Source organism: Heloderma suspectum, chromosome 3, assembly GCF_057233095.1.
Source record: "Heloderma suspectum isolate Gila_16-S chromosome 3, 16-S_ref, whole genome shotgun sequence".
NCBI lineage: Eukaryota > Metazoa > Chordata > Lepidosauria > Squamata > Helodermatidae > Heloderma > Heloderma suspectum.
This window is the reverse complement of record NC_139460.1, coordinates 7181246-7207999: the sequence shown is the minus strand read 5'-3', so window position 1 is coordinate 7207999 and position 26754 is coordinate 7181246. Positions and strand designations below refer to the sequence as shown.

The window sequence follows — 26754 nt, the reverse complement described above, 5'->3', positions numbered from 1 at the left end:
GACCAGAGCCCAGAACAGCCGCTGCCAGTCGGTAGCTCCGCTACAGAGCTAGATGGACCAAGGGTCTGATGTGGTCTAAGGCAGCCTCCTAGGACTTCAGCCTTGCTTTGTCCAGAACTGATGCAAAAAAAAGCACAGGAAAGGGATCTCTGGGCAGTAAAGGCATCGCTCAGCCTGGTTACATGATTCCAGGTACACATCCTTGCTCAAGAGCATAAGAATAGGCGGGCAATCGGTAGCCCAGCAGGAACTGGCCAACAGTCCACAGTCTACCTTGTCCCTATCGCAGCCTTAAGCCACCCTGGTATCCTCACAAGCGGACAAGCATCCTTTGCACCCTTTTAACGCAAGCTCCTGAATGAAGGCGGGATTCTGTTGTGATCAGTTTCAACAGGACAGAGAGCAGCAGCCATGCGAGATCCAGAGAGTCTGTCCTTTCTGACCCCATTCCTGTGCCCAGAACAGCAGCCCGTCCTCCAGAAATTAGGCAGATAAAAGTTTTTCCCTCTGACATGGAAATGCAGTGAGGGACAGAAGCCACCCCAGCCAAACGTCAAAGGGAAAGTAACACACTGCCCCCTCCCCCCTCTCTCTCTTAAACTGCAATGAAATTAAAACAGTAACTCTTGTGTTAATGCTGCCAGACCTGCAGCGACTGATCCCACGTAACATCTCTCAGTTGTGTCAAAGACTAAAGGCGCCTTCCCTGTACTGCATATATTCCTTCCCTCTGCTACCCAGTTTTCCCAACCAGGTGTGACAAGCGAACATCTTCTTCACTGCCCACCCCCCCCAACATGTGCTAAGAATTCAAAACAGCACTTATCTTTTTGACCCACCCTGGTTTACAAGGAAATAAAGCCTCCTATAGATATCATCTAAATTTGCGGCGGTGGCAATTTCTTTGGCGGCAGCAGCAATTTCAGCGGGGGTGGGGGGTGGGCACAGCCTCCCAACCCCTAGAAGATGGCCACCCCTGAATTCTACACTGTGTAGCCCTCCGCCATGCCAAGGAAATAGGGTTGCTGCCTTGGTTGTTCTGGCAGGAGTGCCGTGCCTTTAACCAGCAGAAATTCAGTACAGTACCCAAACGGGTGTTTCCATACTAGGAAAAGCTCGGACTAATGAATGCCTGCCTGCCATGTAGCTGATAAAGCACAGGAGCTCTATGGGTGGGGGACGAGAGGACAGAAGCCTTCCTCCAGGCAGACAGAACTCTCCTCAGCCCCTAAGCGGGTGGAGTGAGAGGGAGCAGAGGCGCACCTCCTTCGAACAGCCGAGCAGCCCGCCTCTTCCCAAGGAAGCAACACGGCGGAGCGGGCGAAGTTGGTGTGTTTTGGGGGTAACGAAGAACACTGAGAGTCAGCCCCCCCCCGCCCCCGCCTGCAACCCTGTCCACAATCACTGGGGCGTGAGCGCCGCTGAAGGGAACGGGCCTTACTTCCGAGTACACTTGCCTAGGACGGGGCTGCCCCGATGCAAAGGGAAAGGAGCTGGGGGCCTCCTAGGGTTGCCAACACGCGAATTGGCCCCCGTGGCTACGCCTGTGTCGATCTGTAACATTTCGCCCCACGCCGGGCAAAGCTTCACCCGCTGATTCCCGCATCTCAACGACCCTGTGGAAGGCGCAAGAGCAGAGCCAGCCTCGCTCTACCTGGCCCGTTGGCAACCGCAGGAAAAGCCACGCTTCCCCCGGCGAGGCGCGTTGCGCGGCTTGTCTGCACCAACCCGCGGCAAGCCCAGAGCGCGCGGCGGGTAGCTTGTTCAACACCGCCGCCGCCACCACCTCCCTCCGAGGGGGCACAGCTACCCTCCCGCCCCCGCCCGAGGGCGCAAAAGGAGCCGCCCGGCCGCCCAGGTGCGCCGGGCGCCGGAGGGGCGAGAGGGGCCCCGCCATCGCGAAAGCAGGAAGGCGCTTACCTCGGCGCGTCCGCGGAGGCGCCCTCCGGGGCTCCGGGTTCCTCGGAGCGGGGACGCTCCCGCGGGCTGCCTCCTCTCGACCTTCCTCGTCGCCGTCCCCCTCCTCCCCGCGAGCGCTTGTGTAACCTCGCCGAGCGAGCGCCGAAGCCTCCCCGCGCCTTGGAGAGGCGCGGCGCGGCGCGGCGCGGACCTCGGCTGGGCGCACGCGGCGCGCCTCGGCTCCGCAGAGCCGCGGGAGGGAGAGGGCGGGCGGGCTGGCGGGGCCGCCCCTCCCTCTTCCCCCGCGGGACAGCCCGCGGCGCGGCGCGGCTCCGGAGGCGCTCGGGGTGGCGTTGCCGCGGCGCCGGCCAGCGCAACGAAAGCGAGCCGCTCTCTCCGCGCGCGCGCCGCCCGCCCTGGCTGGCTGGCTGGCTCGCTCCGCCCGGCCTGCGCGCCTCCCTAGCCCGCTCGGGCGAGCCCCGGCCGCCGGCTCATCGCGGCTGGCAGCGAGCGCGGCTGGCGGGGGGCGGAGGACGAGGGGACGCGCCGCGGCTCGGCTCGGCTCGGCCGGCTCTTCCCCAGCGCGGAGCCCGCGCCGAGGAAAGGAGCAGCGGGGGCGGAGCTCCCCGCGCCAGGGCCCGCTCCGCCCCGCCACGCAGCCGGCCGGAGAGGGGCTCCGCGCCCGGCACGGCTTCGCGCGCGCGCCCCGCCCCGCCCCGCCCCGCCCGGGCAGGACGGCGCTCCTCCGCAGGCCCGCCGCCCGGCGCGGCTCCCGCGCTCCGGCCCCGGCGCCCGTCTTCCAGTCAGCTGGTGGCTTGTTTCTCGGGCGGCGCAGCCAGGCAGGCGAGGGGCCGCGGCTACGAGGACGCAGCCCCGGAACTTTGAAAAAAGAAAACCCAGCCGCGCCCCGCCCCAGCTCTGCCCAGGCGGGAAAGGGTTACCGTGAGCGAGGCTTAGTTGCATCCAGGGCGCAGCCCCAGGACCTGCTCGCGACACGCCCCCCCCGCCCCCCGCCCCCGCAGTGCACATCCTTGCAGGACAGGGTTGCACGAGCAAGCGGGGTGCAGTTTCGGTATGTACGTGGGTAGAGTGTTGGGCTGGGGAGACCCGGGCTCTAGTCCCCCCACTCGGCCGTAAAAGTCGCTGGGTGACTTGGGCCAGGCCCTGACCCAGCATCCCCTCCCTCACAGGGCTCTTGCGGGCATGAAGCGGAACGTAGAAAGATCCTGTAAACCGCCTTCGGTTCCTTGCAGTAGGAAAAAAGGTGAGATATAAAAGAAATAATACATTGTGTATGCGCACACACATCTCACCGCCACCACTATACATCCAGGTGAGAAAAGGCCACAGCTCCCAAATCTACGATATAACAAACATCATTTCCTCCCAAGCTACAAGTCTGAGCAAGGAAAGGTTAAAACAGCCGGGGTTTCCAGTCAACCAGAGGCTCACTGAGCGGTGCTACCTTTTTTTAAAAAAGGAGTTGTGTTTCACCCTCCCCAAAAATCTACACATCCCAGATTTGTGGGAGCTGCTTCTGATTATTCAGTGGAGAGGGAATAGTATCCTGCTCTGACTTGGAGGCTCCCAAATTTCTCTGTTATTGTTACCCAGAGCTACCCATGTCGGGTATCTCACTGTCAGCGCAATATCCGATCCAGCACATGGGAAGCAAGTCCCACTGACTGGGATCACACAACATAACCCACACTCAGCAGTTGAGTGTGGGTCAGGCCTGCATGGGGGGTGGGTGGCAAAGGGGGTAGTTTGCCCCAGGCCCCCACACAGCAGGGGAGGGGCCTGGACAAGTGTTATTTTAATAAAATGCAAGGCATTCTCATGAGCCAAGGCAAGGAGAGCATTCGATAAGCTTACTTGCACCTGCTGTTCCAGAGCCTTTCCCTGGACTGGAAAGCCTTTGGAGTCTGCCTGGTGCCCAGCCCCAGGCAGTGCTAGCCCCCCTAATTAAGAGGGGAAGCCCCACAAAAAAATAGGGTCAGCTCAGGCTGAGCTGGCCAATCAAAGATGTCCCCTTCCCTCTGCAAAGGAGGGGTAGTTTGGAGCCCGTCATGGGGGGGTCGCACAGAGGAAAGAGGCTGGCTGATTGACTGGCTAGTAAATGGAGTAGGTGACTGGCTGGCCAGTCAGTGGCCAATCAGAGCCTCTTGTGGGTGTGTTGGGCAATCCAAGCCCAGTTGAATTGAGTTGGTGGAGGGACTGAGGCACAGTATCTGCTTCATTTCCTCTCTCCCTTTCTTGGGCTGACAGGTGGGACAGACCAGACAATCACTGTTTATTTCTTTCATATTTTTACCGGTATGGTCTTCATTTAAAAATCTTTCCAGTCTCTGATTTGGGTGTCTGGAGAAATTTATAGGTGGTGCTGGGTTGTAAAACGCAACAAAAATCTTTGTTCCCATCTTGTTTACACCAGCTCCCCCATCCCACCCCCCAACTGGAAAAAAATCTGTTAGGGTGCAATCCTATGCATGTTTAGACAGAGAAATGGCCTATGACTCCCAGCATGCCCCAGCCAGCGTAGGCCTTTTCTCTGTCTAAACATGCATAGGATTGCACCCTAAGTGGCCTCTGCTAGAAATTGCTTTCTCTGTGTTGCTCTTCTGGATAAGTTGAGGTAGGGGTGGGGTGGGGTGGGGTGGGGTGGCCTGAACTGGTTTTAAATTGGGGCCTTTTTGTCTTCCATTACACTTGCCTTAAGTAATTAATTGGCCTCCATTTTGTGTTGTTATACATTGCTTTTCAGTCTGTTTTACCCTTTTCCTTCTTTTGGTGGCGCAAAGTAATGCCTTAGAACACACATTTCTGGCTGAATTCTTCCTGTTTTCCATTTGCTGGTCAAAATTATTGTTTTAAACCCTGTGATTATGTAACCCATACTCAGCATCGACTCCAATTGCCTGCTGCCTCAGCTTTCCTGTGTGTGAAATGAGTCCCGCCCCGCCCCTTCTTCCAAGCATTGATAAGTTGCCTTAGAACACATATTCCTGGCTAAATTCCTCCTTTTTCTGCTTGCTGGGCCACACCTAAAAAAAAACCTGTGGTTGTCTCTACCAAATATTCAAGGGCAACTTTTCAATCATTTCTTCCTATAAAGGTCACCCATTATAAGGTTCACAACCCAACAACAAACCGTGGGTTCTCAGGGTGGCTTGTTTGAGAAAAATAAGCCACACTGTGGAAAATGCGCTGGGTTCAGACAACATGATAACCCACAGTTCAGCAACAACCCACAGTTCAATGACAACCCACACTCAACCACGGAGTGTAGGTTATCGTCTTGTGTGAACCCAGTCACTGAGTCCAATAGCTACTTACTGGCAACAGTAGATAGACCTTCCAGGGCAGCCATAACATGGCTGCTGTGGTGGGCATGGCCAGCCACAAAACACGCATTTCCCAGGAGCCAAACTGGGGATCATGGAATCACAGAATAGTAGGGTTGCAAGGGGTCTACAAGGCCATCTAGTCCAACCCCCTGCTCCATGCAGGAATCCAAGTCAGAGCATCCCTGACAGGTGGCTGTCCAGCCTCGTCTTGAATGCCTCCAGAGTGTGGCAGAGCCCACCACCTCCCCTGGTAATTGGCTCCATTGTCATATTGCTCTAACACTCAGGACGTTTTTCCTGATGTTCAGCTGGAATCTGGCTTCCTGTAACTTGAGCCCATTATTCCGTGTCCTGCACTCTGGGACGATCGAGAAGAGATCCTGGCCTTCCTCTCTGTGACAGCCTTTCAAGTACTTGAGGAGCGCTATCATATCTCCCTTCGGTCTTCTCTTCTCAAGGCTAAACATGCCCAGTTCTTCCAGTCTCCAGTTGAGCAGGGGGTTGGACTCGATGGCCTTTTAGGCCCCTTCCAACCCTACTATTCTATGATTCTATGCACCTTTCCACTGAGATGGAATGAGCTCAGTCAGATGTCAAGCAAAGTCTGCCAGCTGGGCTGGATCACGAAAACAGGCGTGTCTGATTTTTTACTATTTTTATTTGACATTCCACATTATCTGATGTTGGCAGGGCTGCGAGAATGTAACATGTGCGCCAGTGAATCCTAAATGGCCAATCAGAGCAAGAGCATCCCTCTTCCTTTCCCAGGATTGTGCTCCACCAGTACCCCTTTGGGGTCTGAACACAATCTGAACCCTTTACTTCCTCCAGGCTTTGTCTGTGTATCAAGGCACAGCTCATCTGTGTTTACAACCTTTGAATTGACCTCTGCAGCCCTGTTCTGGTAGGAACTTTAGATCATAAGAATTATTATTATTATTATTTGTTGAAACTATTGACAGACCGCCTTTCATCAAAGAGATAGGAAGGCAGTTTGCAAAATAAAAGCAACACAATAAAAAAGCAGTTAAATGTTCAACAAAACATCCAGAATTCAATAAAGCTGGTACTAAAAATCCATGTCCAGGAATGCCTGCATGAATTAGCTATGTTTTTACTAACTTGTAGAATCTCTAAAGGGAGGTCATTCCGCCACATGGGAGCCAACCCGGGGGAGACCTTCCTTTGACTCACCCTCAACTATCTCTGCTGAACACAGCAGGACTAAGAAGGCCTCCTCCTCTGACCTCAGTGAATGAGATGGTCTATATGGAAGGAGACACTCTCTCAGATAGCCTGGACTGAAGTGTTCAGGCAGGGCCTTATGGCTTGGAGGCAAATAGGCAGCCAGTGCGGTTCTTTCAACACTGGTGTAAGATGCGCACATCAGGATGTTCCAGCCCACATCCTGGCCACTGCGTTTTGCACTAGCTGCGTCTTCCAAAGAGACGCCAAGCCCCACACAGAGTGCATTGCAATAATCCAGTCTAGAGGTAACTACGAGATGAGTCCCTGTGGCCAAGAAGACCCCCGCTAGATCTGACCATCTAGTCCAGTGTCCTGTTTCCCACAGTAGCCACACCGATGCCTCAGGGAAGCCCACAAGCTGATATGATGATCGCCCAGAATAGATGGGAAAACAGAATAAGCAAACTGGAACAATAATCCCCAGTCTGTATCCTCATGAGGCACCAAAAGTCATCACCAGGTGGCAACGGGACTTTAGTGAGCTACAACTGGTGCATAAAAATCTACCATTGGAGTTGCTGGCAGCTCCAGACAGCCTTCACCTGAGAGGCCCCAGCATGCAAAGTTGTGTTTCTTGCCCATGTTTATCACAAAGACGAAATGAAAGCAGCAGCTGAAACTGGACACAAGACTGGCTTTGACCCATATCACTGAGAACTTTCTCCTGTGTGCTTATCATTTTGACTCATGTCAAGCCCTATGCTGCAACAGCCTTGGCTTTTGTATATCATATATCCTGAATTTCTATAAAAGACATTATTGCAACTGCTGGGCTGACCATTCTGTTAGGCTGGCTGCTGGTTAATAATCGAGGGTGATTGGTTTGTTGTTTCATTAGTGAGAGTGAATGAAAGAAGATCAGCTCTCGATAGCTGAGGCACTCTCTCAGGTGTTTGGAATGAGTTACCCATCACACCTCCAGTCTGAGCCCCCTTGAGGCATTTGCCTGAAATATGTGAGGGCTAAAATGGGGGACTGAATACGGGTGCCCGTGCAAGTCCTGCTCCCAGTGGCCTGCTTGTGGGTTTCCTGTGGGCAGCTGGTTGGCCACTGAGTGAACAGAATGCTGGACTAGGTGGACCCTTGGTCTGACCCAGCAGGGCTCCTCTGATGTTCTTACATGCTCAGCTGCTCTTACAGATCTTCATACAATTAATCCAGAGCAAACTGTAGCATCTTCCCTATGGCTCATATTATCAGAGGTCGCCAGAAGAGGCTCAGACTCCTTGCCTTTTGTGATGGGCCTCATAGCCAGAGGTATAGTGTAATGGGCAGTGCTGAAGTACAGGCGCTGATCATGACAGTCATACTACGTTGAAAAATGCAGGCAGCAGTGTTGATCCTTATCAACAAACCAGTTCTAGCAGTTTCATCTCCACCAGGAGCATGTCTTTGGGAAAGCTAATGGGTCTTAATTGCCCATTCAAGACCAAGCCATTCCAAAAGGCTTTGCATCACAAGAAGGAACAATAAGTTGCTGGGAAAATTCATTTCCGACCCCTGCCCTGTCCCTACTACTGTGAGGATTGCAGCTAAGCTCAGAGGGAACAGGGAATTCTGAGCCATGGGGGTGGCAGATGACATCAGTATCCCTGCTAATAAAACAGTGCCCCCGGGTGACCCTGCCAGCCCTGGCTCCAGTACACTGCCGGCCTGGAGTTTGCGTGCTTCTCCTTCCCTTGTGTTCCCCAATTCCCTCCTGGACTTCCCAGTTTGATTAAACCATAGTTTCTTGCTGCTTCCAGAGTCCAGACTGGGCACACTGTGGTTTGCAGAAAGAAACAAACATGGTTTGCTGGGTTTGAATGCAATCAGAAGTTATGGTTTGATCAAAGTAGGAGGCCATGGGGGTGAACCAGAGCACAGGAATGTGGCGGGAGCATCTGAGCCCGTGGCATATTCCTGGTCCTCCGAACCATGGCTGTTTGGGAACCCTGCGTCCACGCAGCCCAACTCCACTACATCACAGCTCTTAGCTACCGTTTCCGAAGGCTACAGGGTGGGCCATGTCTGGCTTAAGTGGTGGAGGAATCAGGGTCAGTGGAGGCTGGTGGCTCCAATGTCAGTGGAGCAGTGAATCCGCTCCAGGGTTTAGTCAGAGCTCTGAAGGAGCTATCCAAGGAGCTCCAATAGCTTTAGAATGCTGACTGGTTCTGACTGGAACCCGGAGCACATTCACCGCCCCACTGACATTGAAGCCACCAGCCTCCACTGGACAGGATGGGGCTTATGGGTTTCATCAAGGCCCCCACTGCTTTGAGGAATCATAGAATCATAGAATAGTAGGGTTGGATGGGGCCTACAAGGCCATCGAGTCCAACCCCCTGCTCAATGCAGGAATCTAAGAGCATCCCTGACAAGTGGCTGTCCAGCCTCGTCTTGAATGCCTCCAGTGTGGGAGAGCCCACCACCTCCCCAGGTAATTGGTTCCATTGTCATGTTGCTCTAACAGTCAGGAAGTTTTTCCTGATGTTCAGCCGGAATCTGGCTTCCTGGAACTTGAGCCCATGATTCTGTGTCCTGCACTCTGGGATGATGGAGAAGAGATCCTGGCCTTCTCTGTGACAACCTTTCAAGGACTTGAAGAGTGCTATCATATCTCCCCTCAGTCGTCTCTTCTCAAGGCTAAACATGCCCAGTTCTTTCAGTCTCTCTTCATAGGGCTTTGTTTCCAGTCCTCTGATCATCTTTGTTGCCCTCCTCTGAATCCTCTCCAGTTTGTCTGCATCCTTCTTAAAGTGTGGTGCCCAGAACTGGACACAGTACTGCAGATGAGGCCTAACCAGTGCTGAGTAGAGGGGAACTAGTACTTCCCGGGATTTGGAAGCTATGCTTCTATTAATGCAGCCCAAAATAGCATTTACCTTTTTTGCAGCCACATCACATTGTTGGCTCATATTTAGCTTGTGATCTGCAACAATTCCAAGATCTTTCTCGCTTGTAATGTTGTTGAGCCACGTATCCCCCATCTTGTAACTGTGCATTTGGTTTCTTTTTCCTAGGTGCAGAACTTGGGATCAATTTATCCCGATTAAACGTCATTCTCTTGTTTTCTGCCCAGCGCTCCAGTCTATCCAGATCACTTTGAATTTTGTTTCTGTCTTCCAGGGTATTAGCTTTCCCACCCAGTTTTGTGTCATCTGCAAATTTGATCAGCATTCCCTGCACCTCCTCCTCCAAGTCATTAATAAATACGTTGCAGAGCACTGGGCCCAGGACTGAGCCCTGCGGTACCCCGCTCGTTACCTCTCCCCAGTTTGAGAAGGTCCCGCTGATAAGCACTCTTTGAGTCCGATTCTGTAGCCAACTATGGATCCACCGGATCGTTGTGTCATCTAGCCCACTTTGAGCTAGTTTGCTCATCAGGATATCATGGGGCACTTTGTTGAAAGCTTTGCTGAAATCAAGGTATATGATGTCTACAGCATTCCGACGGTCTACAAGGGAAGTTACTTGATCAGAAAATGAGATCAGATTTGTCTGGCAGGACTTGTTTTTGACAAATCCATGTTGGCTTCGAGTAATCACGGCATTGTTTTCAAGGTGCTTCCAGATGGATTGCTTTATCATCTGCTCCAGAATTTTCCCAGGGATTGATGTCAGACTGACTGGTCTGTAGTTCCCAGGTTCCTCCGTTTTGCCCTTTTTGAAGAGAGGGACAACATTAGCCCTCCTCCCGTCATCTGGCACTTCCCCCGTCCTCCATGATTTCTCAAAGAGAATAGGCAGCGGTTCTGAGAGTTCTTCTGCCAGTTCCTTTATTACTCTGGGCTGCAGTTCATCTGGCCCTGGAGATATGAACTCATTCAAAGTAATGAGGTGTTCCTTGACCATATGCCTATCGATCTCAAGCTGCAATCCTGCCCCTTCAGCCTGCACTTCGCCTTTGCCAGGGGGGTCATAGACCCTCTTTTGGGAGAAGACTGAGCCAAAGTAGGAGTTGAGCACCTCTGCCTTTTCTTTGTCATCTGTTATCGTTTTGCCATCCTTATTTAATAGCTGAACCACCATTTCTTTCCTCTGCCTTTTACTTTGCACGTAGCTGAAGAAAGCCTTTTTGTTGCTTTTAGCATCCCTCGCTAACCTCAGCTCGTTCTCAAGCTTCTCAAGGAGGACATATATTCATCATTCCTGTGAAACTCGGTGTGTCCAAGAGGTGTGCTGTGCACCAAGTTCTCTTGCAATATCACATTACAAATGCGGGGGGGGGGGACCACTTGGATCAGCCATTTGGAGGGCAACGTCTGTCGGTCCCAGGCTTGAGTGCTTTGTTTGCCAATATGGTCACCGCAGGAGCAGCACATGAGGGATCAATGCACAGCTGGTGCCCTGGCATTTGAGCCTGTTCCTGCCGCCTATGTGGCCCAGCGTGGGCACCCTGCAGCCGAACGTCCGCTCCCTTTGAAGCTCCCCCGGCTGCAGGCAAAGCAATTACCACAAACACAATAGGACGGTTTCTGGGTGGGCAGATAATAGGATCACCGCTTCAGAGTCCTTCCCTGGCAGATATAGCAACCATCTCAGCCTCACAGTGGGCTGCGTGCAGCTGGAGTTCACCTTGCTGAAAGTGCCAGTGTGAACACAGAGGCGGGGGGCGGGGGACAACGCTGTGCAAAAACTCCATGCATTGTGGGGGGTTAAGTGCATTTTCCCCCACAGATACACTTGGAGCTGTCGCTCACACACACACACACACACACACACACGTCTAATAGGCAGAAATTCAACTTTCTGCCATCGCTGCATCATCTCCATAGTGCAGGAGAAACTCTCCTCCCTCTCTTGTAACACTAGTGCAGGAGTGCAGAGCCCCTTTCAGCTCAGGGGCCGAATTCCGTTTCAGAGAAGCTCTTGGGGGCTGCATTCCACGGGTGGGTGGAGCTAAAGGCAAAAGGGGCAGGGCCAAAATACCAGCCTATTCTAACTTAAAGCGCTTACTGCCAGTACCTGAGCCTTAGGAGAGGCATTTCAACTTTCAAAAGGGGGGGGGAATCCTTGAAAAAGCTGGGAAACTGCCAAACCATCAGTGGTCAGGGGAAAAGGCTGGGGGTAGCAGAAGGGAGAGTGGCATTCAAGGAACCCCCAGAGGGCCAGATTGGAACCCCAGAAGGTCTAGGTTCCCTCCTGCCCTGAACCTGAGGTTCTTCAGCCCTGTGCTATTGCTCGGGGTCATTTGACCACAGTTACCCATGGGGATAGCTTGGCCACAGTTCCTCATGTTTTGGTAACTTCCTGCTTTGCAATGCATTGTTACATGGGTCACCTTTCAAAATGGTTCATGAACTGCAGCTGGTCCAAAATAGAGCCGCAGGATTATTAACAGGAACTGGGCAGTTTGACCATATTATGCCTGTGCTTCTCGTCTGCACTGGCTCCTACCAGTCTGTTTCCAGGCCCAATTTGAAGTGCTGGTTTTAAAGGTGCAATCCTATGCATGTTTAGACAGAAAAACGTCCTACAATTCTGGGGAATGCTGGGAGTTGTAGGACTTTTTTCTGTCTAAACATGCATACGATTGCACCCTAAATCCCTAAACGGCTTGGGACCAGGTTACTTAGAAGACTGCATTCTCCCACATATACCTATCTGAACCTTATGATCATCTTCAGAGGCTCTGCTCCGAGTGCCCTCACCAAATTAAGCAAGGCGGGTGACCACTAGAGATGGGGCCTTTTTAGTAGTGCCCCCACCTCCACAGTTACAAAATAGCCTTCTCAGAGAGGATTGCCTGGCACTGTCTTTTATGGTCCTTTGGGTGTAAATATCTTTTTATTCACCCAGGCCTTTTAAATAATGTATCATTTGGGTCCCTCAGTTTAAAATCTGTATTTTGGTTGTTAATAGTTGGTATTGTTTTGTATTGTATTTTTAGTGTTACTTGTTTCTATTTTGTGAGCCACCCACAGAACTTGTGTTCTGGGATGGCGATATAAATATTTTGTTGTTCAGTCGTTAAGTCGTGTCCGACTCTTCATGACCCCATGGACCAGAGCACACCAGGCCTTCCTGTCAGGAGGACAGCAGGTCCAGCACTCTTGGCTTGGGAGAGCATGGCACAGGGATAAGCAGCAATGTGACCGGGGGGGTGGGGGGAACAAGAGGGCTTTTGTGTGCTGGTTGATAAGATATGGGAAGAAAGAATGCACAAGCCCTGTCACTTCCTTGAGAAGTAGCAGCATATTCACCCCTATCAAGAATGTGAGGCCTACGAAGGGAGTGATTGTGGCACACAAGCAGTGCAGCCAGGATTTAATGAGTAATGTGCCCTTCACCAGTACTGATCATTACTGCGTAAATATCTGCTGCAGCTTTCACCAAGGGCTACCAAAATGGTTGCGTTGTTGGCTGCTGCTTCCAGGGGTTGAGGATATGCCGCCACTGCCTCCTCCTGGAATCTGGTATCCAAACAGTGCTAAAAAGCCAAGGTTCCAGTTTTCTTGGCTACAGAGAGCAGCATAGCCAGCTGCAAGCAAAAAACCCCCGTGAACTTCTTGGGAAGGTCCACAGGTGCAATAAGGGATGATTGAAAGGACCAAACAGAGTGATGGACAGCAGGGGGTAGGCAAAGATTCGCCTGCTTAGGGTGCCCTCCTATGCCCGTTTAGGCAGAGGCTTTCTTCACACGGAGCTTTTATCCTGCAGCTGAGATGGCTCCTTCACAGAAGTCTGCGGGCTCTTTACACGACACCATGAACCTCCAGGGCGTCTCCTGCACTAAATGCCCCTTGTTCCGTTTTAAAATAGATCGCAGATAAAGAGCTATCAAATTACCCCACTGTGTTCTGCTTGGGTTCCCTCTGTGAAAAGGGGGGAAGCGGCAAGAAGAGAAGCGAGATCAATGAAAGATAATGGAAGATGCCGATACAGGGGAGAAGTGGGGGGGAACCGAAGTGGGTGAAAAAAGGAATCGTTGTGATCCTGCATTTAAAACAGAAGCAGAAAGGCCCATTTTAAATGCAGGATTTTAGGCTGGTGTAGAGATGCCCAGAAAGAAATCCTACATGCTGGCTGGGGGAATGCTAGGAGTTGTAGGACTTTTCTCTGTCTAAACAGGCATGGCATTGCACCCTGCTGTTAAAGGCACAGGAGCAGGGCCAGTAAACAAAGTTGGCAACCCTAGGCCAGAGGTACATTTTGCCTTTTCAAGTATATGTCTTTCATTTAGGACAGGGATGGGGAACCTGAGGCCAAACAGCCAAATGTGGCCCTGAGACTAATTTCACATGGGTGGGTGAAGCCAAGAGGGGGAGAAGGAGGGTGTGAGGGGGAAAACAGGCGGTGGGAGCTGAGATGGAACAATGGGAGAGGGGGGAGCCCTCCACAAGTGATTGGTTCAAACCTCTGGCAAGAATGATTTGTCCCTCCTCTGGGCATCTGGTGGCTGGGAAGGGAGATGGCCAGGGAGATGGAAAGGGGGCGGGAAGAAGAGGGAGAGAAAGCGAGAAAAGGGAGTGCCCCACCTTCTTTTGGCTCTGAACCCACCCACTAGTGGATCAGGGAATATGTCCCCACCGCAACAGTTGAAAAGTTCCCCACTCCTAATCTAGGCAATCTCATCGTGCAGATACATTTTGAGATCCACCTTCAACACACAGCATGGACATCACCTGCTTTTAATATTAGTTCTGGCATATATCAGCCTTCCCCAACCTGGTGCCCTCCAGATGTGTTGGACTTTGACTCCCATCAACCCCAGCCAGCATGGCCAATGGCCAGGAATGCTGGGACTTGTAGTCTAAAACATCTGGAGACCACAAGGCTGGGGAAGGGTGGCATATAGACATCCCTCCCCATCTCATTTATTTTCCTCCCAAACTCCTGTATCTCTCCTCTTTATAAAATAAATTTTAAAAAATTAAGTAAGACAAAAGCGGAAAATGGCAGAGGGCCACTGGTATGATCCAGTTATGGATTCCCACCTTTCTTTTCTGTCTCTGCTGCTGTGCCATCCATGGCAGCTAGACACACTGAAAATTGGCAGGTAAACGTTTTCCCATCATTTTATCTCCATGCCAGGAAAAGCTCCCCTGATAAATTTCTACATGCTGGCTTGCTGCTTATGGTATAGGAACAGAGGCAGGTTGTTTTTGCTTAAGCTGGCAACCTTGTTCATGACTCTCTGGGTGAAGATCAAGGGAATAGCAGAGATTTTATCTCTGGTGCGCAGACTTCCCTGCAAATACACACTGACCTGTGTAGCACCCGAGATCGTTTTCAAAGCATTGAAATGGAAACAGCCTGGAATTCCTGTTCTGCATAGAGTTGCAGATTCAGGACTCAGCAATCTCCAAAATGGATTCGAATTTCCTTGATCCCATAAACAATGGGGTGCCTGGTAAACATTTCCCACCCCAAATATATAATTTAACTCTGAATTTAAAGAGAAGGTTAAGATGTTTCCCAGCAAGTAAACATCCATTTTTAGTCAACCCTGCTAATTAAATTCACCAAACTCTCTACAGTTTTAAAGGAAACCCAGAGCAATTAAATATAAACGGCACCTACTACTGGACTCTGCTATTCAGCCTGTGCAAGGTCAGTACTTGTAGGCTGCATTTTTTAACTGCTTTCCACCTGGTATAGGAGGAATGGGCTGGATTATGTACCTCTGCCCTGAAGGGAGATGTTCCAGAATCTCTCTGGTAAATGTTTAATGATGTTCACTTTGCTCGGGAGTCCAATTTCATCCATGCCACCTCCAATGGCAATTCTAGACCTTTGCAAACAAAGCAAGGCTGGTCTGGGTTGCCTCTGGAATGGGACATAAACAGGGAAACCAGAGAGGGCAGGCAACAAATACGGATGAGAGCACTTCATCCGGCAGAGTTGCCAACTGACCAGAAAAACAACTGGCCTGCTGTTGTGCCTTTAGCCGTAGCTTTGTCTGCCAAAATCAGCAGGGGAAGTGTCTATAGCGATTAGCATTAACACCCGTTAACATCTGTGCACCAAGCTGATATTTGATGGCAGAAGCACAGTGGCTGGTTGACAAGTTGGCAGCCTTTCCTCCATGTGTGCAAACACAATATCTCATGCCAATATTATGTCATCTCCCATCTAGTCTGAAGGATAGAGTGTGACATCCTGGTGTGAGGATCTGATGCGCCCCAGTGTCTCACTGCAGTGGCTGGCCTCCTGTGCCTTTAAGAACTCATATGGAAGCAGAAGCTCCGCTGATGAAGCTTTGTCCAGCACTGAGGACTGGTGCTGGGCCATGATTTGCCTGTTGAAATTCTGCCTGAGCTTGTTTTGCCCTTTCCTGCCAGAAGGAACACTATAAGTTGTTTTCCAGGCCAAATTCAAGGTGTTGGTTTTGGCCTTTAAAACCCTATATGGTTCTGTCCCAGCCTATCTCAAGGAGCACCTCCAGCAACACCAGACAGGCTGCTCAACAAGATCAGCCTCGGATGGCCTTCTCTCTGTCCTATCAGCCAGGACAGCTAGGCTGGTGAGGACGAGGGAGAGGGCCTTCTCTGTGGTGGCTCCCACTCTGTGGAACTCCCTCCCTAGGGAACTCCGCCATGCCCCCTCTTTAGCGAGCTTCTGCCATGCATTGAAAACTTGGTTGTTCAGGCAGGCATTTGGGGTGGGTTAGGGTATTTTTAGATGATGTTTTAATGTGTAATTTTACTGTTTTAAACTGTTTGTATTGTTATATATCACCCAGAGTGACCAGGTAACTGGCCAGGTGACTGGCCAGATGGGCGATTACGAAATTTAATAAATAAAAAAATAAGAACTTCGAAACTAAGAAGTGGTGCCTGAGATGTGCTTTTCCCCCTCTTCCCTCCCAATCCCTTTTCCTTTTGTGTCATATCTTTCACACTGTAAGTCTGAGGGCAGGGACTTGTCTCCGTATCAATCTTTGTAAACCGCTCTGGGAGCCTTCTTTGGTGGCTGAGAATGATGAGAGTTGCAGTCCAACACATCCTGAAAGCACCAGATTGGGGAAGACTGGCACGTAACAAATGAAGTGGTGAGAAAAAAAGGCAGCACCTGCTGAACGCTGACCCCTCACACAGCTGCCCAAGACCCAGGAGGAGTTGACCTCCTTTAGTATTTTTTTTTTTCCATCTAAGGCTTTTAGAGTGTTTCGCATGCAATTTATCTTGCAGTCCTCACAACAGCCCTGTAAGGTAGATCAGTAATCATCTCCATCATCACTATATTGCAGGTTGAGTGAGAATGGCTTCCCTAACGCTGTCTAGTGGGTCACAATGGTGGCAGAGACAAGAGCTGAAGTGAGGACTCCTGGATTTATAGCTCGGCCTCTGTGCTTCAAGCCTGCCCATAAGTCATAAGTGCTGTTTTGATGCTTCCTATAACGTAATATTTACTTCCACATTATAATAGCTGTGCCCAGCACGGTTAGCCAGCAGTCGCTGGTCCTTACATAACTGGCTGAATGCAACCGTGTCGTAACTCTGCTTCTGCAGACATTACCTCATGTCCAGAGCTATGTCCTTGCTGCAATCCATACCCCATGATCAAAAACCAAGGAACACCCTGCCCTGGGTTGGTCCTCCTTGTCGAGTTCCTGGACACATACATGCACTTGAATCTGTTGACTTAAGGGTTGCAAGCTGTTCTTGGAAGGAATCCACTAACCCATGAATGGCAGGTTTTTAAATGCACATTCATCAGTTAGTTCGGAACGTCACCAGCCTAATGGGATGGGCTCCTTTTCCCCTCCCCCCCAAAAAAGTAGGGAGCGCAGACCAAAAGCTAAATAAAAAGTTCTATATGTGTACCCTCCAGCACGTCACAGACCAAAACAGGGATATAAACTCGTCTTGGGTACTCATTCCAGGGGAGTCGAACCTTTTTCGGCCTGAGAGCCAAATTCAGTTTCTGAGAAGCTCTCCAGGGTTGCATTCTGGTGCTGGGTGGGGCCAAAGGCAAAAGGGGGCAGGGCCAAAAATATCAAGAATCATGCACATTTAGCTTAAAGGTGTTACTGCCACTAATGCACTCTTAGGAGAGGAACTTCAGCCATTTAGAATGGTGGCTGCGGCACCCACACAAACGTTGGGGAACCGCCAAACGATTGGCAGTTGGGAGAAAGGTGGTGGGGCCTTCTGGGGAACCCCGGCGGGACGGATTTAACGCACAGGCCTGAGGATCAACATCGCTGACATCCCTTAGGGAGGACCCATGGCTCAGCAGCAGACATGTGCGAGGCAGGATTCCCTGACCTGGTCCCTTCAGATGTTCTGGACCACAGCTGGCCAGGAATGGTGGGAGTTGCAGCCCAATGAATCTGGAAGGCACCAGGCTGGGGAAGGCTGGTGTGACTGGACTGGGGCCTTCTGACAGTGACCCTTGGTAGCAACTGCTATGCACAGGCACGTTGCCATCACACCTAGCAGCCACTGCTTACCTTTTCCTCCTCCATTAATTTGTCCAATCCTCTTTTAAAGCAGTCTTACATTGGCAGCCATCACCACATCTTGTGGTAGCAAATTCCGTCATTTCACTGGTATTTATTTATTTAGGGTGCAATCCTGTGCACATTTAGACAGAAACAAAGTTGTATAACTCCCAGCATTCCTCTAAACCTCCATAGGAATGCACCCTTTTCATTCCTTTTATTTATATTCTGCCCAAAACACGGTGCCCACACTGGCTAACAACAAAATACTAATTAAAAACAAAACCTTAATTAAAACATAACATTAAAATCAAATAAATTACAAACACAGCAATTGAAGAAATAAACAGCACCAACCAATTTAAAAAAACACCTTCAGCAGCTGGCCACCTTATATGCGAAAGGCTTGAATAAACATGTCTTCACCTGTCCATGGAAGGACAGCAGAAAGAGAGCCAGCCTACAACTCCCATCATGCTGGCTGGGGAATGTTGGGAGTTGTAGGACTTTTTTCTGTCTAAGCATACACAGGGTTACATCCTAAATAAACGAATTCACTCCAAATGTTGTAACCTTTCTTCATGGGGAAGTTGCTCCCAGCCATGAATCATTTGGTTTCCCTTTTCTGCAACCTAAAATTATCGTTTGTAGAATAAGGTGAGCATTATATCACTAGACTTACACACTCCTATTATTATGAGCTGGACCATGCTCCGTTTTACACTTGATTGTCATCTTTAGTTTCAGAAAGGGAGCCATATTAGTCTCTTAGAGCAAGCATAAAAACACAGGTGTATGTCACCTTAGAGCAGCCTTCTCTGACTTGGCACCTGCCAGATGTGTTGGGCTACAGCTCCCATCATCCCTCTGCCATCGTGATGGGAGTTGTAGTCCAACACATCTGGAAGGCATCAGGTATGGGAAGGCTGCTAAACCTGTCTAGTCCACGAAAGCTCGTGCCACCGTAATTCCATGAGGGTGCTTCCACGCTAGACATTGAGTGTGGAACTGCCCTCATTCCTTCACTTATTTTTTAATGGAGAACTCAGACAACAGCCTTCCCAGCCTGTTGCATTCCTGTGCTTTCTGGGCTGTCCACCTGTCATTTTACAGACTGTATTTGTGCTGATGGGCAGGCAAAGCGCTTTTGGGGCTTTTCACAGCAATTGTACCTTTAAGCTCAGTTTCACAATTTAAAAAATGAAAAGAAAAAGGGGAAATGAGAAGAAATTAGTACTAAAAGGCCCTCCCTGACAGCAACAGAAACTGGCTAAGTAAGGGTCAATTAAAAGGCTATTCATTGTACAATAGGCAGCAATAGCAGCCACAGACAGGAAGCTTTTAATTAAAGTTGCGCTGACCTTTGCTAAGCAGGGCTTGCATCTGAATAAATGTTACAGAATGATCTTAGCCATAGGAACAGGCACTGCCAGATAATATAATACACACAACCATCCTTCCTGCCCCCTCCCCCTCCCCACGAGGTAAAGCAATGCTTCAGCAGCTCTCTCTCTCTCTCTCTTTCTCTGCTGGTCCAGTGGACAAAAGCACTGGCTATTTGCAAGCAGACGAGGGACTGTCCCCGTCCCATGCAAGTCTTCTGTGTTGCACGAATGAGATTGCTTTTTCTGGCTGGGCCCCTGCGTCTTTAATAATTGTGTGACAGATAGAAATATAACAGGTGGAGCTTTCCGCATTACACACCTGGAACAGTTACACCCTTTGCAATTCTTATTACACTGCTGTTAGGAAGGTGTAAGAGTGTTGCAACAGTCCCAGGTTTTAATACAGTACATTCAGTCAAATAACTGTTTCAACGCTTCTTTCATCCACTGTGCTCTTCAGATGGTACTAAAGAGATTGCTGCATCCATTCAGGTACAAAAGGATTGTAAGAATTGCTGCATCCATTCAGCAGTTATCATTGCTGGGTTCCTATAAAATCTGTCCTTACTTTGAATACATTTGCATATATTCTTACTTCACAAATATTTGCATATAATTGAGGGCCAGTGGTTAGAGCAGCTTTCCCCAGAGTGGTGCCCCCCCAATGTTTTGGACTACAAATCCCATCATCCTTGGCCATTGGCACGCTGACTGGGCCTGATGGGGGTTGTCATGCAAAACATCGGGAGGGCACCACATTAGGGAGGCTTGGTTAGAGAGTTGGGCCAGCACAGTCCATTCGGCTGTGAAGTTCACTGGGTGACTTTGGGCCAGTCACCACCTCCTAGCATAGTCTACTTCACAGGGCTGTTGTGAGAATAACAGGTGGGAGGGAAAGAGCCTTTCCCAACTTGGCGCCCTCCAGGTATGTTGGACTACAATTCCCAGCATGCCCCAGTTAGGGAGGCATGCTGGGAGTTGAAGTCCAACACACCTGGAAGGCATCAGGCTGGGTAAGGCTGAGGAGTACCATCCTGAGCTTCTTGGAGGCAGGCCCAAGACATTTTGCTGCTGGAGTCAAAGGGCAAGATGTCGCCCCATTCCCCTTCCATGCGCAGAAGCCGACTGGTAATTAGCTGGACAGTCTCCTCCGCTGCACACCAACATAATGAAGTGGGATAAACGCACTTTTCAAAAATGGGGCATTCAAAGGCCGAACCAGTGGAAGATGGTGCCAACGACTTTCCTCTACCGGAGAGGGGTGTGATTTGGAATGGGGCAGGCCCTACTCTGAAGGAAGTGCCAAAGAATTCAGGTGCCTTACTCCCTAGAAAGTATGCTTAGGATTGCAGCCTTCTTCTTTTTTAATATCTCCTTAACAACTTTGGATTCTTTCAGAAGAAGAGTGCAATATTTTTTTTTTTTTAATAAAACCAACAGATGTAAGTGGGCTGCCTCAGTCATCTAGGCAGATATCTTAAATGCCCCCCCCCTTTTCCCCCTTACCTGCAGCCGCTAAAAGAAGAAAAGAAAGTCACCCTTGGAGAGCTGCCAGCAGAGAATTACAGCCGGCCTCTGCTTGGCTCCCAGGAACCTGTCAACTCATGTGAAATGAGCAACGCTGGCCTTGGGATCCCTGTTCTGTCCCTGCTCTCAGCACCTATGCAAAGAACCCGTCAAGCGATGGATGTCCTGTCACCAGGCCGCTTGCTCAGAACTGACACCAGGCTCCAGGAATCGGGCGGCCAACCATGTGGAATGAAGTGATAGTACTGCCGAGTGGTTAGAGGAGAGAGCTATAGGGAGAGCTCATTCTTGGCTCCTACCTAGTCTGCAGACAGCTTCTGTCCTTTCAGGTGTGGGGAAATCAGCTTAGGGCCCGTGCATGTTTTGACAGAAAAAAGTCCTACAACTCCAGGACTTTTTTTCTGTCTAAACATGCATGGGATTGCACCCTTCGCTTGTTGGTTCCCTCCCCCAAGCTATTCCAAAGGATGTTTAACAGGTTGTACTACCCTGCAGGGTCAGTGGCTGAATGAGACTTACCCTCAGGTAAGCATGCCACCTTAAGGGCACTTAAAAATACCTTGGTCTTGCCTCAGGGTATACCAGAAGCAGGTACACATTGTGGTAAACAGGTGCAGATGGGAGCAAATGTAGTTTCCATTTAGTGAATGACAAAGGCAGCTAAACTAAAAAGAGAGACAAAAACTACCAAGGGATTTAAACTCTGCTTCGCTGGGGATTAAATCACCAGGTAAACAGGATACAGAAAGAGAACATCCTTTCTCTGCTTTCTGAAAAGCCATTTTTAATTCCCTGTTACATAAAAGCCAGTGATCACACTGCTTCCACTGCCTTCCCTTACATCCTTCTGTATCCCTTTTCTGCCCCTTTTACAGCCACGAATTGGATGTCAGCAGAAATATAATTCCTTTAATGAACGCACAGAGATGCGTCAGCTGACTGGGGGGTTGTCTTGGCAAAGTCTCACAGGTCACAGGGGGTCAAAATCTGTAGCGACGAATGTACAGTATAATCCTGTCCTTTTATAGGACAAGAGAGTCAGCTGCCAAAGAGTTTTCTGTGTGTGCATACTGAGAAAGGAAAGTTCTTTTCTCCCAAAAGGACTTCTGCAAAAAACTGGGGTGTGGAAGGTGATCTGGGGGGGGAAACAGCACTCTTTGCATTCCCTCCAGTGTGTGGCTCTAAGCCTGAAAGGCAGACAATGAATGTGACCTGTCTGTATGTTTGCCAACCTCGTCCAGCACGTGTTTAATTAAAGAACTGCTTTTCTGTTTCTGGCTGGAAGCTTTAGCAGCCACCATCATTGGTTATGTACGCTTAGGAGAGATGGGTAAGTGCTGGCCAGGCTTGAAACAAACCATCCCATCCGACTCATCCTTGTAACAACAGCTGGCAATCGGAGACAAAAACCAGGTTTGAAACAAACCGTCCCGTCCAACTCATCCATGTAACAACAGCACCCACTTCCCAGCGTGCAAAGACACTGCAGAACTAGAGCAAAATACCCAGCCTCTGGCAGGTGGTAGAGGAATATTGAAACGTTGAAGGGATGTGGATTCTCTGCAACACAGGCTTTCTGCCACCCTCTTTGGGAGTCTGAAATGTTAGCAGCTTTACTGGATTGCTCCAGTTCCACATAGCTTTGCTTTGGGGGATCAGCCATGCTGTTTCAGAAATTGCAAGGAATGAAAAGGGATTGAAAACAGCAACCTGTCGTAAATTTTTCAATGCCACCAACAAAAAGCAGATCAGATGCATTCAAAAATTGTCCTAGAATACCTCCCCCACATGAAAGATTATATAACCTGCTTAATTCAAGATCTCCGCTAGGAAGGCAGCCGCTTCTGGTCTTTGGGCCAGCCCTGCCCAGCCACACCTCGCTAAGCGCTGGCCTCTGCTGTGTCTTAAGACTGTGGTGTTGGACTGTATCTTCACTGAGGCCAGATCTATATTTTGCATTTATTTGCAGGCTTTCTATTCCGGTTTATTACATATAGTCTCCAGGTGTCTTGCAATACAAAATTAGAAGTCGAATTTAAAAAAATAAGGAACAATAAAAGCAACATTAAAGCAGCAGGAAAAATAAAACAGCACAATGCAGCCAGTGAAACCTCTCCTAAAGCTAGAGGTGTCACAGAAATCCGCAGTGGATTCAGATGAGTTTGGACTGTCCTCTACAGTGGAGGCTGGTGGCTCCGATGTCAGTGGGGCGGCGAATCTGGGTTTCAGTAAGAACTCTAAAGGAGCTATCCAAGGTGCAAAGCAGATTCAGTGCCTCACTGACATTGGAGCCACCAGCCTTTGCTGGTCCTCTGTAAAGTAGGCCACCTAGATATCCAAAACACTTTTTCCCCCCGAAGACCTCAATAAGTGCCAAGGTGGGTTGTTCTGGGCCTTTGATTTGGCTACATGTGGAGGCCTCCGTGCTCACACAATGGGAACAGTTGAAGGGACATCTTCAGGCTGTTCTAGGCTCCTTCGGCAGGCCTCTGCACCAACATTTATGTATTTATTTATTACATTTATATCCTGCCTTTTCCCCTCTTCCAAAGAATCCAAGGTGGATTACATGGTTCCCCTCCTCTCCATTTCATCCTCACAACAACTCTGTGAGGTAGGTTAGGGGGACGTCAGTGACTGGCCCAAAGTCATCCAGTGAGCTTCATGGCCGAGTGGGGAGTAGAACCCGGGTCTCCCCAATACCAGCCCAACACTCTAACCACTACACCACATCGGCTCCAACAAGGTGTGATTATGATCATCACACATCAGCCAGAGGCCTTCCTGCAGTCCGGAACCCTCTAGTCTGGGCCTGGAACCCCTTGGAATCCAGGGTGCTTCAGGATTAGCTTTTATTATGCAGTCTCCCAGCTTTATTCAAGGAATTTCATGGGGGGTCCCGACCAAACAACGTCATCTTCCATTTGTAACCCGTTTTCCCGCCACTTATATCATGCCACAAAAAATCCTCTCAAAGTGGGAAAGATGGGAAAGCTGCACAGTGTCGCGGTTGGTAGTGCTCAGAGCTCCTTCCTCTGGAACCACCCCCAGAAAGTCCAGATCCCAGTCTGAAAACAATTTGTCCCCAAGTCAGGACCACAAATCTGGCCTGGAGGGATTCCAGGCCTGGAGGAGTCGCTGGACAGCATCCTTTTCTCCTTGTATGCTTCCTTGAGATTGCTGAATTGGTGTGGTATAAATCTGATAGGAAGACAAAACTGTAATGGATTGATCAGACTGGAGTGCAGAAGCTCTGACCCACGGAAACCCCCAATCTGGTCTGGTCTGCCTCTTGGGGTTCCTCTGGGGGAGTCGCTTAGGCTCCCAGCCCCGCCCCCTGCAAGAAACCCCTCAGAGGGCGTCGGCAGGGGTTGGGACCCGGCCACATGGACGGGACAGTGGCCACTCGTCCCTGTGCGTGAGCAAATCCCAAGCCCTGCCACCAACAGAGAGAAAGGCGGGTGACGTCAGAGGGTGGCAAGCCCCTGGCATGATGTCACGGGTGGGGCCATATGCCCTGACATCATCCAGTGAGGGGAAATCCGTCTCAAAACAGTTCTGCGCTCCTGGTCTAGACAATCCCATCCCCACTCCTGGATTGCAGTGTGAAACGGGAATTTACGAATTCCAGACAGGGCGTGAATTGTACTCCTATGAGTAAAAACTGTGATATCAGATGCATATCATGGTCCCAGGTTCAATTCCTTGAATTTCTAGTTAGCTTGTAGAACATAGTTAATTAATTAGGACATAATTAGGATAATTAATTAGAAAGGATATAATTAGGATAATTAATTAGAAAGGACATTAAAAAGGTAATTAATTAATTAAGAAGAATGTAAGAAGGTGCCATCTTCTGAGTCAGCCCATTGGTCCATCTAGCCCAGGTTTGGGAAACATGTGGCCTTCCAGATGTTGTTAAACAGCAGCTCCCATCTTCCCTCGACATTTGGCTAGGCTGGTTAGGGCTGACGGGAGTTGTAGTCCAACAACATCTGGAAGGCCACACGTTCCCAACTTTGATCTAGCCCAGTGCTGTCTACACTGACTGGCAGAGGCTGGGTTGAGAGGAGGTCTTTCCCAGTCTTACTGGAAGATGTCAAGCAGTGCGGGGTGCGGGTTTTGGAGGGCCTTGGGGCAAGACACCCCAACGCCCTCCTCCCTCTGTGAGTCTCCCTACTCACCACCATGGTCACTGGCTGTTTTTGCTCCTCTTCCTCTTTCTCCTCACGGCTCCCACTTGCTTGCTTGACAGGCAGAGAGCCGGGGAGCAGGGGGGCCGTGGCGGCTGCTGCCCCTTCTCCTCGCTACCACCACTGCCTGGGCCGGAGCGAGAGGCAAGGGAACAAGCAGCTTGCAATGGGCAAGAGGAGGAGCAATTCCAGGGGGCTCTTCTCAGCTGGCCCCCACTGGGGTGTGAGCCCTTGGCAGGTGCCCAACCATGCCTACTCTTGACATGCCTACCCATGACACCAGTCCTGATCCCGGACATTGGACGGGGGACTTTTTGCATGCAAAGCGGGCACTCCACCACTGAGCTACGGCCCTTCCCCAGCGTATCAGGTAGCCAGAGATGGGGAGCCCATGGGGAGCTGCTGCTAATCAGAGAGCAGACGGTACGGTGCAAGATGGACCAATGGTCTGACCTGCGATAAGGTGGCTTCCTATGTTCCACTCCTCAAGTAGCTGCAGCCAATCATAGAATCATGGAATAGTAGGGTTGGAAGGGGCCTGCAAGGCCATCAAGTCCAGCCCCCTGCTCAACGCAGGAGTCCAAGTCAGAGCATCCCTGGCAGATGGCTGTCCAGCCTCGTCTTGAATGCCTCTGGTGTGGGAGAGCCCACCACCTCCCCAGGTAATGGGTTCCATTGTCGTATTGCTCTTACAGTCAGGAACTTTTTCCTGATGTTCAGCCGGAATCTGGCTTCCTGGAACTTGAGCCCATGATTCTGTGTCCTGCAGTCCAGGATGATCGAAAAGAGATCCTGGCCTTCCCCTCTGTGACAACCTTTCAAGTACTTGAAGAGTGCTATCATATCTCCCCTCAGTCTCCTCTTCCCCAGGCTAAACATGCCCAGTTCTTTCAGTCTCTCTTCATAGGGCTTTGTTTCCAGTCCTCTGATCATCTTTGTTGCCCTCCTCTGAACCCTCTCCAGCTTGTCTGCATCCTTCTTAAAGTGCAGTGCCCAGAACTGGACCCAGTCCAATCCCAGCCCCCTGGCAAGTGTGGCTGTATGAATACATGCACTTGCAACCACATTTGCTCCACGCACGCCTGCCCCTCCCCAGGCTTCGCTCGCGTCCCCTGCTGCGAGGGCCCTGTGCGAAGAAGCCTGCCGGAGATATGGCCTGGTCGTTGCCCGCCACCTACCGGGGGTTGATGCTACTGCTCCCAGACCCGTCAGCAATGCAGGTTGTGATATTCTGCTTGTGGGAGACGCGAGCACCACTTGCATTTCCCCGACTTGGGTTCTCACTTATTCAGTCCTCACTTCCCATGACTTAATTCCTGACCTCTCTGCCTTCTCCGTCTGATAAGGATGCTATGCAGGAGTCTCTGGGCTGGGCTTGTATGGTCATCCCTCTGCTACTAGCTGCTGCTAGCAATGTATGCATGGATCAGCTCTTGGGCAGCAAAAACCACCTCTTTGGAAAGAGGGTGAAGGATCCAGCTTTATCACCCCCTTCCTCCATTCCCCACCAGCAGGCACGATCCTTGCTTGTAGATAGTCCATGGATGAATATGAAACAGAATAAGCCATGTTGGCCCATAAGAAAAATTCCAAAAAATTCCCTTTATTAGAACCAACCAAAGATGCCAAAAAGTGCGGGTAAGCTTTCAGGATCTCCAGATCTCTTCATCAGGCAAGATGTGACAAAAAGCAGATGGGAAGAAAAGAAAGTGGGTGGGGAGAGAAGGTGACTTGAAGTTAAAGTCATGAAGTCTGTATGGTCAGACCCTTAAGCTGGAGTGGAG

At 50.3% G+C, this 26754-nt stretch overlaps 1 protein-coding gene across 5 annotated transcripts in view; it reads right to left on the bottom strand.

The window, feature by feature from the left end:
- The window catches only part of GDPD5 (glycerophosphodiester phosphodiesterase domain containing 5), a 217664-nt gene extending 214771 nt beyond the window's left edge, over positions 1–2893 (bottom strand). For 3 of the 5 annotated variants that reach the window (XM_084842420.1, XM_084842419.1, XM_084842425.1), the window contains exon 1: positions 1921–2151. The gene's annotated coding sequence lies outside the window, so the exon portion shown is untranslated. Of the gene's footprint in view, positions 1–1920; positions 2152–2457; positions 2507–2840 lie in introns of those variants that run through there. The other 2 variants (XM_084842423.1, XM_084842421.1) reach the window with 2 other exon arrangements.
- Positions 2894–26754: the final 23861 nt, after the last annotated feature.